Source organism: Mustela erminea, chromosome X, assembly GCF_009829155.1.
Source record: "Mustela erminea isolate mMusErm1 chromosome X, mMusErm1.Pri, whole genome shotgun sequence".
NCBI classification, from domain to species: Eukaryota; Metazoa; Chordata; class Mammalia; order Carnivora; family Mustelidae; genus Mustela; species Mustela erminea.
The window spans coordinates 14,986,314-15,001,061 of NC_045635.1; the positions used below are offsets into that span (position 1 = coordinate 14,986,314).

General features: G+C 44.5%; 1 pseudogene; it reads left to right on the forward strand.

Moving 5' to 3' along the window:
* The first annotated feature begins 687 nt into the window (after nt 1-687).
* On the forward strand, nt 688-14,423 carry LOC116583504 (annotated as a pseudogene).
* The last annotated feature ends 325 nt before the right edge of the window (nt 14,424-14,748 follow it).

The following is a 14,748-nucleotide window of genomic DNA, read 5'->3' on the forward strand; positions in this document are numbered from 1 at the left end:
TACGCAAGCGTATACATTTAGAGTCTAAATTCAGAATCTGCTACTTGAACCTAATCAACTTCTTTTCACTCTAAAGCAGGAATTTATTTGTAACGTATTTATGCTCTCATTTTTTCTTTAGTCTAAAAACCATTACCACGCACATATTAAGTTTTGTATTGTTGCTTTGCACAAAGTCAAAATAATGCATTTTTTTCCATTCAACTATTATTGCAATTATGTTTTTTTTAAGGGTTTTATTTATTTATTTGACAGAGATCACAAGTAGGCAGAGAGGCAGGCAGAGAGAGAGGAAGGGAAGTAGGCTCCCTGCTGAGCAGAGAGCCTGATGTGGGGCTCCATCCCATCACGACCTGAGCTGAAGGCAGAGGCTTTAACCCACTGAGCCACCCAGGCACCCGCAGTTATGGCTTTAATTGCATTCACTTCTTCCCCCTGCCTAAACATAAAGGTACACTGTATCTCATAGGTACTTATTAAATATATAAGAACCAAAAGATTTGGGGCACAGCCATCAGCATCTCCAGCTTTATGGTACAATTTCTCCTCCCTGAATTTTTGTTTCCCTTCATCTCCCAATCCCCAAATTGTTTCATTTGCTGTAGCTTGAATAGCTAACAAAGAAAAGTAATTTTTGTGTTCCTTGGCACTGCCTACAGAGATGGCAGCCGTCTCCTATTCAGCATCATGGCTGCCCTCAGACTGCTGGTGAAGCCCAAGATCATTAAAAAAGAGGACCAAGGGGCGCCTGGGTGGCTCAGTGGGTTAAAGCCTCTGCCTTCGGCTCAGGTCATGATCCCAGGGTCCTGGGATCGAGTCCCGCATCGGGCTCTCTGCTCATCAGGGAGCCTGCTTCCCCCTTTCTCTCTGCCTGCCTCTCTGCCTACTTGTGATCTCTGTCTGTCAAATAAATAAATAAAATCTTTAATATGTGTGTGTGTGTGTGTGTGTGTGTGTGTGTGTATAAAAAAGAGGACCAAGAAGTTCATCTGGCACCACCGTGACCAATGTGTCAAAATCAAGTGCAACAGATGAAAACACAGAGGCATCGACAACAGGGTACGCAAAAGAGTCAAGGGCCAGATCTTGATGCCCAAAAGTGGTTATGGGAGTGACAAGAAAGAAAGCACATGAGGCCCAGTGGCTTCTGGAAGTCCCTAGTCCACCATGTCAAGGAGCTTGAGGTGCCATTGGTGTGTGAAAAATCTCACTGTGCGGAGATTGCTCACAGTGTCTCCTGTAAGAACCACAAAGCCATTGTGGAAAGAGTAGCCCAGCTGGCCATCAGAGTCACCAGTCCCAACGTCAGCAACTCAGTGAAGAAAATGAATAAACAGACAACTTCTGTGCATGTCACATTTGTGTTAATAAAATCATTAAAATCCTCCAAAAAAGCAATTTTTAAAAATTCTCATAGGCTCCTTATGCCAGCACATAAACACATTCATGCTTCTACTATCTTAAAAAAACAATACAACAAAACACGTCCAGCTTGAAATGGAGACCAGATAGTGATAAGCCAAGGACAAGTACATTGCTGGCCTCTAAATCTCAAAGAGTGGGAGAGAAGAGGGGCCCTCAAACTCTGAGTGCTGCCAACAAGAGCCACCCTCCTCCTCCAACACTCACAGCCTCACCATTACCTTGAAGACCATCGAGGCTCATGCCCTCCTGTCCTCTCTCTGTTATGCGTTGAATTGGGTCCCCAGTTAATGCCTGTTAAAATCCCAATCACTTGTACCTCAGAATGTGATGATATTAAACTGTAGTTAAGGTCTTTAAGGAGGTGATTAAGTTTAAATGATGCTGTTAGGGTGGGGCCCTCCTCTCTTATGACTGGTATCATCATAAGAGGAAGAGGTACCAAATGGGCAACCCTATGAATAGACAGCAAGATGGCAGTCATCCGCAAGCCAAGGAGAAAGGTCTTGGCAGAAAACAGCCCCGTTGGCACCTTGATCTTGGACTTTCAGCCTCCAGAACTGTGAGAAAATAAACTTCTGTCGTTTAAGCTACCCAGTCTGCGGTACTTTGTTACAGCAGCCCGAGAGGACTGATACAGCCTTCATCTCTGCCTGTGTCTGAAGCCAGGCACTCCCACATCACCCCTCTTCACTCCAACTCTCAAAGCACATGGCTTTGTACAGTTCCTCATTCAGTGTTTTCGAATGGCACACTGGAGTCCAGTAGTGGATTATGAAGTCGGTTCCGTGAACTTCAACCATCATCTGAAAAATTAAATAGAAGGGGGCCTGGGTAGCTCAGTCGTTAAGCGTCTGCCTTCAGCTCAGGTCATGATCCCAGTGTCCTGGGATTGAGTCCCACATCTGGCTCCCTGCTCAGTGGGAAGTCTGCTTCACCCTCTCCCTCTGCCTGACACTTCGCCTGCTGGTGCTCTCTCTTTTTCTCTCTCTGTATCAAATAAATAAATAAAATCTTTAAAAAAGAAAAAGAAAAAAAAATCTGAGTAGTCTCTTCAATAAGTGGTGCTGGGAAAACTGGATATTCACATGCAAAAGAATGAAATTATACCCCTATCTTATGCCATACACAAAAACTAATTTAAAATGGATTAAGGACTTAAATGTAAGACCTGAAACCATAAAACTCCTAGAAGAAAACATAGGGGAAAAGCTCCTTGACATAGGCCTTAGCAAGGAACTTTTTGGATAGAACACCAAAACTATAGTCAACAAAACAAGAGGATAAAAAACAAAAATAAACAAGTGGGACTATATCAAACTATAAAACTTCTGCACAACAAAAGAAATAGGGGTTCCTGGGTGGCTCAGTGGGTTAAGCCTCTGCCTTCCGCTCAAGTCCTGATCTCAGGGTCCTGGGATCAAGCCCCGAGTCCGGCTCTCTGCTCGGCTGGGGGCCTGCTTCCCTTCTTCTCTCTCTCTCTGCCTGCCTCTCTGCCTACTTGAGATCTCCCTCTCTCTCTGTAAAAAGATTTTATTTATTTCTTTGAAAGACAGAGATCACAAGTAGGCAGAGGCAGGTGTAGAGAGAGAGAGAGGAAGAAGTACGCCCCCTGCCGTGCAGAGAGCCCGACGTGGGGCTCAATTCCAGGACCCCGAGATCATGACCTGAGCCGGAGGCAGAGGCTTTAACCCACTGAGCCACTCAGGTGCCCCAAATAAATAAAATCTTAAAAAAAAAAAAAGGAAAGAAAGAAGCAACAAAATGGTAAGACAACCTGTGGAATGGGAGAAAATATTTGCAAAACATCTGATAAGGGGTCAACATGCAAAATATATAAGGAATTCATACAACTCAATTGCATAAAAAAACAAATAATCTGATTTTAAAATGGGCAAAATACCCAAACAGATATTTTTCCAAAGAAGCCAGGTACATGAAAAGATGCTCAATATCACAAATCATCAGGGAAATGCAAATCAAAGCCACAATGAGATATTACCTCACACATGTCAGAATGACTATTATCAAAAAGACCAGAGATAACAGCGTTTCCAGGATATGAAGAGGGAACCCTCTTGCAATACTGGTAGGAATGTAAATTCGTTGAGCCACTCTGGCAAACAATATGGAGGCTCCTCAAGAAATTAAAAAAAAAAAAAAATTAACTACCCTATGACCCAGCAATCTGACATTTCGGTATCTATCTAAAGGAAATTAAATCACTATCTCAAAGAGATATCTGCACCCCATGTTCAGGCAACATTGTTAATAAAAACCAAGACTTGGAAATAACCTGAGTGTCCACTGATGGATGGTGAATGGGTAAAGATGTGATTATATCTATATCTATCTATCTATATGAAATACTACGATTTGTGACAACACAGATGGACCTTGAGGTCATTATGCTAAGTGAAATGTAGACAGACAATGAAAGACACATACTGTATGACTTTACTTACGTGTGGAATCTAAAAAAGCTGACCTCACAGAAATAGTAGAGCATGGTGGTTGCCAAGGGCTACAAAGGGTGGGAGAAATGGGGAGATGTTGGTCAAGGGGTACAAACTTACAGGTATAAGATGAATAATTTCTGGGGTTCTAATCAGAGCCTAGTGACTATAGTTAATAATACTGTATTATATACTTAAAAGTTGCTAAGAGTAAATCACAAATATTCTCACCAGACACAGACACACACATACAGACAACACAAAAGATAATTGGGAGAGGTGACAGTTGTGTTAACTAACCTTATTATGATCATCATTTCACTATATATATTCACACAACATTACATGTCAATCATCTCTCAATAAAGCTGGAAAAAAGAGAAAAACACTAAAGTACAACAAAACTAGCTTTAGATTATAAATCATAAAAAAAGAAAAAATCGGAGTAGGAACAAATTGCTCTCACTGTGCCAAAATCTTTACTTAGAGCCCTCTTGTATTAATCAGGATTCTTGGCGGTGGAGACTGCCTCTGGCAATCTTGAACAAAAGTTAATTTGTTGCAAGGATTTGGGAGACAAAAAGAAGGCTTGGAAAACCCTGGTCCCTAACCAGTCTTCAAATTCTTGAGGTTTCAAAGACCTGGGTGAGGGTATTCCATGATCTAGCCTAGGTCTAGCCTCCATCAGGGGGAGGGAGCTGGCCTGTTAACTTCTCCTGGGGCAGCCAGGCACGACCACTCTCCAATACAAGACAGAGTGGGAGAAAGAACAGCCCCCAAACTAGGAGAGTCCTGTTAGGGAGGGGCATGAAATCATATTGAACTGAAACAATGTCATGACTATGCGTCTTCTGTTGGTAGCTTAGCTTCTGGCTTGCTTTCTTCACCATTCCTCTCCCATTCATTCCTCACCTCCCTGAAATGCGGCATCAGGCCCCCCTCTATTCCTTTGCAAATACCTCATTCAAGTCACCAATCAAACGGTCTGATCCAGTGGATGTTTCTCAGGCCTTATCTTTCTAGATATCTTATTTTGGGTTCCCCTGGCAGCAAATTCTAAGACAAGAACTTCAGCGTAAGTAGTTTATTTGGGAGATGAGCCCAGGAAATATAGGTAAAGGAGCGAAGAAGTGAAAATGTAAGGGAAGGGCTTCAACAGAGTGTGCGTTATCACACCAGTTAGCGCTATGGGCAACCAGAGTTTACTCTCGCTCCAGGGAACTCTGGGAAATGGCGTAGAACATGCATCTCAGAGTTCTGTCGCCCACGGGTCAAGGAGCTGGAGTAAGTCATACACCAACTTCTGTCAATCATGGGTGGAAGGTCGCTTAGGGGGAGCGGGGTGCCTTAACTCCCTGGCACTCCCAGCCTGCTGTCGGTGGGCAGAGCAGGCTCTGGAAACCAGAAAAAGTCCAGAATCAAAGGGATGCGGGTCTGGTACTTGGAAGTGCGGCTGCTTATACTAATAAGGGCTATGGGAATATGGGCTTGGCGTGAACAGCATTTGCTATATTAGACATTTCTGTGGGTTGTCTCACATTACTTGTGACTCTTTTTGAAATTCTTTCTTCCCTTGGATTCTAGAACATACCACCCCACTTGTCTTCTGTCCTCTTCTCTTGCCACTTCTTCCCATTCTTCTTCTCATCTTTTTTCCTGTATTTAGATATTGGTAATCTGTCAGCTGGGGTTTTCTCATCCCACACAATCTCCTCATCAACCTCAATACACCCTGGCCACCAAATTCCAGCCATGGACGGACTAATCTGGATTGACTTTTCTAGTCCTGCTCTTTTTTTGGTGGATTCTAGACCCAAAAGCTTAATGAACATCTCTATTTGGGTCTCCCGAGCATGTTAACCCAACAGGTCCAAAACTTACCTCTCCAAACATTATCTTCTCTCTAAATTTCTCTCTCCCCTGAGTGCCCTCCCTCAAAATGGCGCATTATCCATCCAGGTTCCCAAGCCAGAAATCTAGGGTGATCCTTCCTTCACTCTTCCTCCTCTTCACCTCTGAGGCCTAATTGGTCATAAAGTCTTCACAATCCTACCTTCTAATCTCTTTCCTACCTTCTCTACCTTTAAGGCAAACTACCTTCACGCACTGTGCTTAACAAGGCAAGGTATAGAAGGGACTCTTAGCTTACCCCCCAACCTTCCGTTTGCTCCTTTTGGGCTCATTCCAATTCCTGAGACTTTGTGGACTTCGTTTGTGTCCTTTGGCTTAGAAAGACCTCAGCTTCCCTGGCTCACTTCAAAGTGTCTGGTGCAGCCTTAGAGCTGGACTCAACGCCAGGATCTTCCCAGTCTTGGTAGAATTCTGAATCAGTTAGGATCCAGCTCAGTAGTGAATTACTGAAATAAAAAACAACTGGGGCTTGAAGGGCTAGAAATGTATTCCTTCCTTATATCAAAAGAAAATCTCTAAAGAAGATCAGTCCAGAGCTGGTGTGCCTCCCACCACCCCTGGGTCTCAGTGAAATTATGACAAAGGGGTAAAAATTCACTTGGGGTATTTGATTCAAAGTAACTATTCCCCTGAGCACAGTTCTTTTAAAACTTGGTTAATTTCAGGTGTATATAAAGAAGCCCTAGGCAGGTTTTCAACAAATCCCTTCTACGTGTGGAACTATGACACCACAGAGCTATGTGGTGCCTAGAAAAAGCTTGCTTCTGAGGGGGATCAGAGGTGTGACTTTTTCCTTTTGGGTTTCCCGGGAACACCCCAGCCCATGATTCCTCCCACCACCACCACCAGGCTCTAGCTTCTGGGCTTCTTTCTTCCCTCTTCCTTTCAGACCTCCTCATTCTGGAGCCCAGCAACCAGCTTCTTGCCCCCCCCCCCCCCCCACTGACCTATCTCCCCCCCCACCCCAAGGCCTTATCGCCCAGTCTCAGCCAGGGTCTAAAACTCACTCAGCAGCTGAGGGAGGTGTCACCGAGCTGTCAGAGTCACCAGAGCTTATTACTGAAACACCTGAGGTGTTAAGTGTTCATAATAGCTCCCTGAGTTAACCACTCGAAGGAGATATTTACATCTTAATGGGAACAATCTGGAACAGGTGTTTTTTCTCCACTGGATTCTCAGAGTAGAGGTGATGATCTGAACAGCACCCTAGCGTAGATAGATAAGACTGCTGGGGGCGGGGTGGGGGGCACTGGTAGGTTACCCGTGCAGGAATTCTGGCCACTCTGAGAGCCCCGCCCTCTGCCTAGGGCCCCGCTGGGCGCTTCCTGGGCGGAGGGGTCTTTATCTCAGCCACACCTGTGGACAGTCAGGAGAAGCCACACCTGTGGACAGTCAGGAGAAACCACCTTACACCTTTGAGGAAGAGAGAGTGCCAGCCTGTTGCCCAGCTGGCCAAGTGCCTAAAAACAGAAAAATGTGCTTTTTATTGGGAAAAATTCCAAAACTACATACAAGTGGAGACTACAAGTGATCACTTTGTACTTACCCCAGATGCAACAACCAATATTTTGCTAATCTTGTTTTATCCACCAAGTTTTCTCTAAAGCAAATCTCTCATCCTTTCACTTTAATGTGCATCTCAAAAGGAAGGAAGGAAGGAAGGAAGGAAAAGATTGTCTTATACCCCACAATGCTATTATCACAGTTAATAAAATGAATAACAATTCATAAACCTTATCTATCACTCAGTCCATATGTAGATTTCTAGATAATTGGGAAAACAGAAGTACTTTTTAGATAGTGGGACCTTTTTACAACACCAGAGTAGACAGGTTTATATTAAAAAATTTGGGAAGCAGAAATTGTGCCCTTTTAGACCCCCTCAGAACATCCAGTTGGCCCAAACTAGAGGTTGTGGAGTCTTGATAAGCTGAAAAAGCAAATTATCGTCTTGTACTTCTTCAGTTCAATAAAAAGTAGAAGTGTTCTTCCCAGTTTCACTGTGTGCTTCTGTTCACAGGATTTTGTAAGGTGCTAGAAAGCCATTTCTACCCACCTCAAAGGGCTCGTATCAGTCTCCCTCTGAAACAATGTGAATAAAAGATTCCTTGTAGATATATTTTTTTAAGAGATTTTATTCATTTATTTGACAGAGAGAGATCACAAGTAGGCAGAGAGGCAGGCGTGGGGCGGAACGGGGGTGGGGGGGCAGACCCCCTGCTGAGCAGAGAGCCTGATGCCGGCTCAATCCCAGGACCCTGAGATCATGACCTGAGCCGAAGGCAGAGGCTTAACCCACTGAGCCACCCAGACGCCTCTCCTTGTATATTCTAAGGGGGGGGGGGGGGAATATTACAGCGTCCACCTGTTGTTCTTTGTATCAAAGGCTCAGGGAAAAAAATGATGAGGACTTGTATATTTGTACTTGAGCCAGGAGTTGTCCATTAACTTTCCAAATTATCCAGTCACAGTCTACTGAATTTGGAAGAACTGCCAAAGATGAAAGAAGCTTTTCCTGCTCACCTGGCACTAACGAAATGTGGCTTGGGACAGTAAGTGATCAGTCAGACAAAGATAAAAATCACCATAATCCCTACCAGCTTGCCTAGAAGAGACTGTGCTTTAATTTTTATCTGTTACAGCTTCTCCATGCTGCAAAACGAGCCTTTTCTAGTTATAGCTAATAAGGCTGACTTCTCATCACATGCCAGGTTCCATTCTCAAGACTCAAGGTGGCTTAGCTTAGTTCGTCCCCACAACCCTAGAAAGTAGGCGTGATTATTATTCTCGCTCTTACAAATGAGGAAAGCAAAGGACAGAGAAGTTCGAGGATAGGTTGTGCAAGATTACGTGGCTAGTTATAGCCAGCAGACGCAGGGCTTGAACCCAGGGCATCTAGCTTGGGATGAAATGCTGGGATTTTTGTACGTATGATCGCATCTGATCTCATTGCTTTCATTGTGTAGCTCTGTCCCAACACTTTCACACAGTCCGAATTAATTTCTGCTTGTTTTTCCAAATGAAGCTGTGAGCTCCTTGAAAGAAAAGGCTGCTTCGTCCTGACCGTGTGTATCTAGCAAAGGACAGACATTCACTCAATGTATGTGACAGGACCAGGGCTTAGGTGAGGAGATGGAGGCACTCACCCACAGTGCAAAATTTAAGAGGGCTCAAAAAAAAAAAAAAAAGCCTCAACAATCAAGATGGATAACACCTTAAAGCAATGTTTTTTGAAAAATTAAAATCAAGGTCAGTAGCAATGCCCTGCCGAGCTATGTTGGAGCCTGAGGCAAAAGGAATGGTCAGAGGTAGTGATCCAGTCTTTAAAATATTGATATTTTAGGATGCCTACGTGGCTCGGTTGACTGAGGGTCTGACTCTTGATTTCAACTCAGGTCATGATCTCAAGGTTGTGAGACCGAGTCCTACATCTGGCTCTGCACTGGGCGGGGAACCTGCTTAAGATTCTTTCTCTCCCTCTTCCCTCTCCACACCACTCCCCACTCATGCACGTGCAATCTCTAAAAAAACTAAATAAGTAAACAAACAAACAAATATTTTAGTAGTCATCATGGATTTTTTGCGTTAATTTTGATTTCTTAAGATTATTACATTAAAATGCTATTTTTCTTGATTATTGAACTTTTTGGTGTCTCCTCCCCTCTCCCTTAAATTTTCCTCCTGAGGTGAGTGCCTCACTGGCCTCATCCTTGTCCAGGCCCCATGCACAATTGAATAAATGGTGAAGTTCACATGCTGTATCTACCTTTTGCAGGTGAAAAAATATATATAGTTGGTATTCAATGAATAATGGAAAAGACAAATATGGAAACAAATGTTAAATCAACAAAGCCTAAAGTTGTGGGAGACATTGTTTCTAGGAAATTCTTCGTGTTTGTCTGAATCATCGGAGGTTGGCTATCTCAGTTGTTTCAAGCAGGTTGTTAATGAGGTCACAACCATTGACCAATCCTCTTAAAAAGCCTCTTGAGGAGCCTGACCTGCTAACAATGACTCATTCATTAAACAAACATTCACTGAGTACCTACCCTGTAGCAGGTTTCTGTCAGACGTCAATAGGCAGGAGTTCATAGGTCTCCCCAGACGACTCATGAAAGGCTTCTCAGAGGGGGCCAAGAGCGCGTCAGTTTGGAGTTAGAGTGTTTGAAAGGGCCCAGTCAATAATTTTCCCCAACTTGAGATATGAATTCCTTGTAAAGTAAGACAAAGAAGTTGGCAGTTAAAGACCAAAATATTAACTTTATCCCTGGCACAATGGATGTTGGAGAATGTGGCTTACACCTGCCAACAAACAGCCTTCCCAGGGCTGAATACCGGAATTAGACGGACCCACCCACCCAGCATCCCTGGACCAAGGCAGACCGTGGCCGCTGCAGGGACAGAACTTGCGTCTGGAGTTTGGAAGAGAATGGGGGCTCCCTCGGGGCAGCTTGCTTCCAAGAAGTAGTGATTGGATGAAGCATGTCCACTATTGCCTATATGGTATAAACAGAGAGATGCATAAATGAACTGTAATCCCTAGAGGTGGCTGGTTACATTTAAACACCTAATCAGGAATGCACATTCCGAACAGGTTTAAGTACTACAAATACTGTTATCTAAAGCTATATCCAGAGGATTTGTTAACAAATACAATAGAAATAATTTTTCATTGATGAAGGGACTGATTGTAGATATTTATATGACAGATTAGAAAGATGATACTGACCCAACTGCTTTTCTGCTTTTGCACAAATGAGGTATAAGAATCTGGCAAGCCGAGCAGTCTGATATTGTTAGAACAGTGCCCTGGGTCTAAAGCCTCCTTGGTTCTATGCCCACTTTTTCACAGAGAACTCAGTTGGAGATAAACCGTAGGACTGGCCAGTCCCGTCATCAGAATTTTGTTGTATTCATCTTAAGAGTGAGTCTTTCCTGTGAGGTGCTTGTTGGAATGTGCAAGGACCGAGAATGGAACTTCCGCACAAGTTTACAAGAACAGGAGGCATGACTGTTTTTGTGTCTACTTGCTGATACATATACATCTGCTAGGATCTGGTGTAAGACTTTTTTAAAATAAAGATTTTATTTATTTGTTTGAGAGAGAGAGAGCACAAGTGGAGGAAAAGGGAGAACAGATTCCCCGCCCAGCAGGGAGCCCAACTCAGGGCTCGATTCCACCACCCTGAGATCATCACCTGAGTCAAAGGCAGACACTTAACCGACAGAGCCACTTAGGTGTCCCAAGACTTGTTCATTATAATAGGCCATGTAGTAGCTAAGTTGTGGTGGCAGTGATGTATATTTCACATTCCTACTTTTCTCAGCTAGAACCAAAAGAACCTGACCACTAAAGAATGGCCTGATTGGGGGTACCTGGGTGGCTCAGAGGGTTAAGCCTCTGCCTTCAGCTCAGGTCATGATCTCAGGGTCCTGAGATGCAGCCTGGCATCGGGCTTTCTGCTCAACAGGGAGCCTGCTTCCCCCTCTCTCTCTGCCTGCCTCTCTGCCTACTTGTGATCTCTCTCTGCCAAACAAATAAATAGAATATTTAAAAACAAAACAAAACAAAACAAAAGGCCAGATTGGCTTGGGTCAGTTCAATTCCTCCTTCCCAAACTCATTAATCAGGTAAATAACCCCTCCCCAACCCCAGGGGTGGAGAGAGCAGGAGTGTTATACTAATAGAAGTTCCTTCACACGGAGGGGCGCCTGGGTGGCTCAGTCTGTTAAGCATCTGACTTTGGCTCAGGTCATGATCTCAGGGTCTGGGATTGAGCCCCATGTTGGGCCCCCTGCTCCCTGCTCTTCCCTGTCCTTCTGCCCAAATAAACAAACAAAACATATTTTTTAAAAGTCCCTTTGCATGGAAAGGAAGCTCAGTAGTAGGGAATGAGAGTTCTCCACTAACAGTAGACAAACCAATGTTCTAGGCAATAGAAATAGCATGGACTAAAACACAGAGGCCTGATGAACACATTCAGGAAATTATAAATCATTCCATATTCCTGGAGTATAAAGGGCAACAGGAGAAATGGTGGGAGATAAAAGCAGATATCAGGACAGGGAGCTCTCACAAATCCATACAAAAATTTAAGAACTATCTAGTGGTTCTAAGAAGGATGAAAACAGAATAGGATTTGAATATTAGAAAAATGCCTTCGTTGGCCGTGTGGGGAGAGTGTGAGGGGGAGGCAGCAAGACTAGAGGCAGGGGTACCAAGAAAGTAAGGCACTGCTGCTCATGAAATGGTCTGATTTAAAACAGTGGAAAAGAGACGGCAAAGAGGAAAGAACATGAATGATGCTCAGAAAGGAGAATTTGGAAAGACCTAGTGATTGAGTGGATATATGAAGTAAAGGAGTGTCTTGATCCATTCAGGCTGCTATAACACGATAGACTAGACGGGGAGGCTTATAAACAGCAGGAATTTATTTCGTACAGTTCTGGAGGCTGGGAAGTCTGACCTCAAGGTGCCAGCAGATTCGGTATCTGGTGAGAACCCACTTCCTAGGTCATAACGGCTGTCTTCTCCCTGTGCCCTCCCACGGTAGAAGAGGTTAAGGAGCTCTCTGGGGTCTCTTTTATAATGGCATTAATCCCATGCACCAGGGCTCCCACCCTCGTGACCTAATTGCCTCCTATGGCCCTATCTCCTTATAGCATCATCTTGGCAGTTAGGTTTCACTATAATAATCGGGGAGAGTGGGGGGCAGTTAAAGACACAAGTATTCAGTCCACGGCAGGGACAGAGGCTTGTACTGTCATCTCCATTTTCAAAGCACATAAGTGGACACAATTTATAGAGAAGCATTCAATCTATGAGTATTTACTGAGCCATGAATATATAAATAGCAAATTGATAGTAGTAACCATAGGTGGTAGGTTGAATTTCCAAAGATGACTACCACGAACACACATTTCCAAAGGTAAAATCCTTCTCTGTATGCTTGTATATAGTGCCCAGAAACCAAGTGTGCCTTAATATAGGTTTCTTATGTTCAGTGGATCTTTAACCTCTGCTTAGGCAGTGTCTGGCCTGGGATAGTTTCTCAATAAATTATAAGCTGAATCATCTAGAAAAAAACCTAAACCTAACACCCCTGTGTGTTAGTTATGCACCGCTGTGTAGCCAGTCACCCCAAAAGTTAGCATCTTAAAACAGTGAACATTTATTATCTCACAGTTCCTGTGAGTAAGGAATCAGCCAATGGATCGTTTGGCTGGATGGTTCCGGCTCATGGTCTCCCACAAGGCTGCCCTCGAGTTGTCAGCTGGGACAACAGGCATCTGAGACTTGAGGAGGCCAGAGCAGCCCCTTCCAAAAACACTTACCAGGCAGTTGGCCAGCTGCACAGACCTCTCCCCAGGGCCGCTCACACCTGGCAGCCCCAGAGCCAGCGGATGATGGTAATGGTGATGGTGAATGAGAGAGAGAGGGGGAGAGGGAGGAGGCAGAGAGAGAGGCCTCACTGCCCTTTACCACCAAGTCTCAAGTCATCATCCATCTAGCACTCCTCTGTTCATCAGAAGCAAGTCACTGCTCAGGCAGGCCACCACTCCAGGGAAAAGGATTGCACAATATCGGGGGATCCCTGGGGACCCTCCCGGGGGCAATCTACCATACCTTGTGAATTGTTAACCGACTGTGCAAACAGCAGCCTCCAGATGCTCCCACAAATGTGCTCTTTGCTGTGAAGGTGGCTATAAATTATTCATCTGCGTTTCCCTCAGAGTTTTGCAAACATGGTAACACAATCACTTCTTTGCTCCTCAAATGCAAAGGGCACTCCAGCAGGTAAATGGACAGTAAGGACAACTACCTTTGCATCACGAAGATCCCAGGTTGGCGCCAATGAATTACCTTGAGGCAGTTTTTGTTTGCCTCTTCGAGGTCGTCCCTGGACTAGAATGAAAGTTGGGTTTGTATTTCTCAAGCCTAAGCCCGTCTCCATCAACCCCGCAAAACCAGACACCAGTTTCAGCATTTAAAAAAAGTATTGCCTCGCGTAGTCCATTTTATTTTAAACCCTTGTTCTAAAATGGCCTGAAAAGACAAGCAAAGTGTCACTTATAGTCAGGAATTTTTAAATGAAAGTGCTCAGTGTTTTCCAAAGAACAAAATGTGCATTTACTTCAGGGAAGGAAAATATTTTTTTTCCCCCCTTGGTTTTAAAACACGCACGCTTTCTCTTTCATAAAAAAATCTAAAGTGAATTTGCTGCAGAGGTTTGGGCTGAGTTTGCCGGAGGCAAAAAGGAGTCCCCTGTGGAGGATTTTCTAGTTGGCAAGCCTGTATGGTCAACTGAAGGGTTAGAGATATGGGTCCTTTGTCTATTTTTATTTTTATTATTTTTTAAAAGATTCGAGAGAGGAGAGCGCGCGTGTGCGCATGCGTGAGCAGGCAGGGGGCGGGGCAGAGGGAGAAGGTCTCTGCAGACGCCTCGCGGGCAGACGCTGAGCTCCATCCCCCGACCCGGCGCCCACGACCCCCGGTGACATCAAGAGCCCCATGCTTAACGGACCGAGCCACCGGGTGCTCCTCCTTTGTCCATGCAGTATTTGTGCAGCCTCAGCCAGTGCCTGCCCTGCTTCATCCTGCAGGAGGAGGCTCTTCTCGCCAATTCCAGATAAAACCTCGAAATAAGCAATTGGGTGTTGGAGGGGAGCGCACCTGGCAAGCGGGGAAGAACAATTTTCTCGTACAGGGCAGTTGAGCAAAACTCTCCAAAGAGAGAAATGAAATGGGGCCACTTGATACCAAACAAAGACGAGTGGAGGGAAATTATCCCAATTATGCTGTGGGTGTGAACGTTTTCACACAGCCTCCCCCCGCCCCCAGAACAGTTTTGCACCGTGGCTGCCAAAGCTGGTCCAGATGTGTCACATCAGTCTTCTGAGATGGCATCTTTGCCTAGGCTGACAGAAACTCGCTGTTCACTCCAGCTCAATTTCCCCA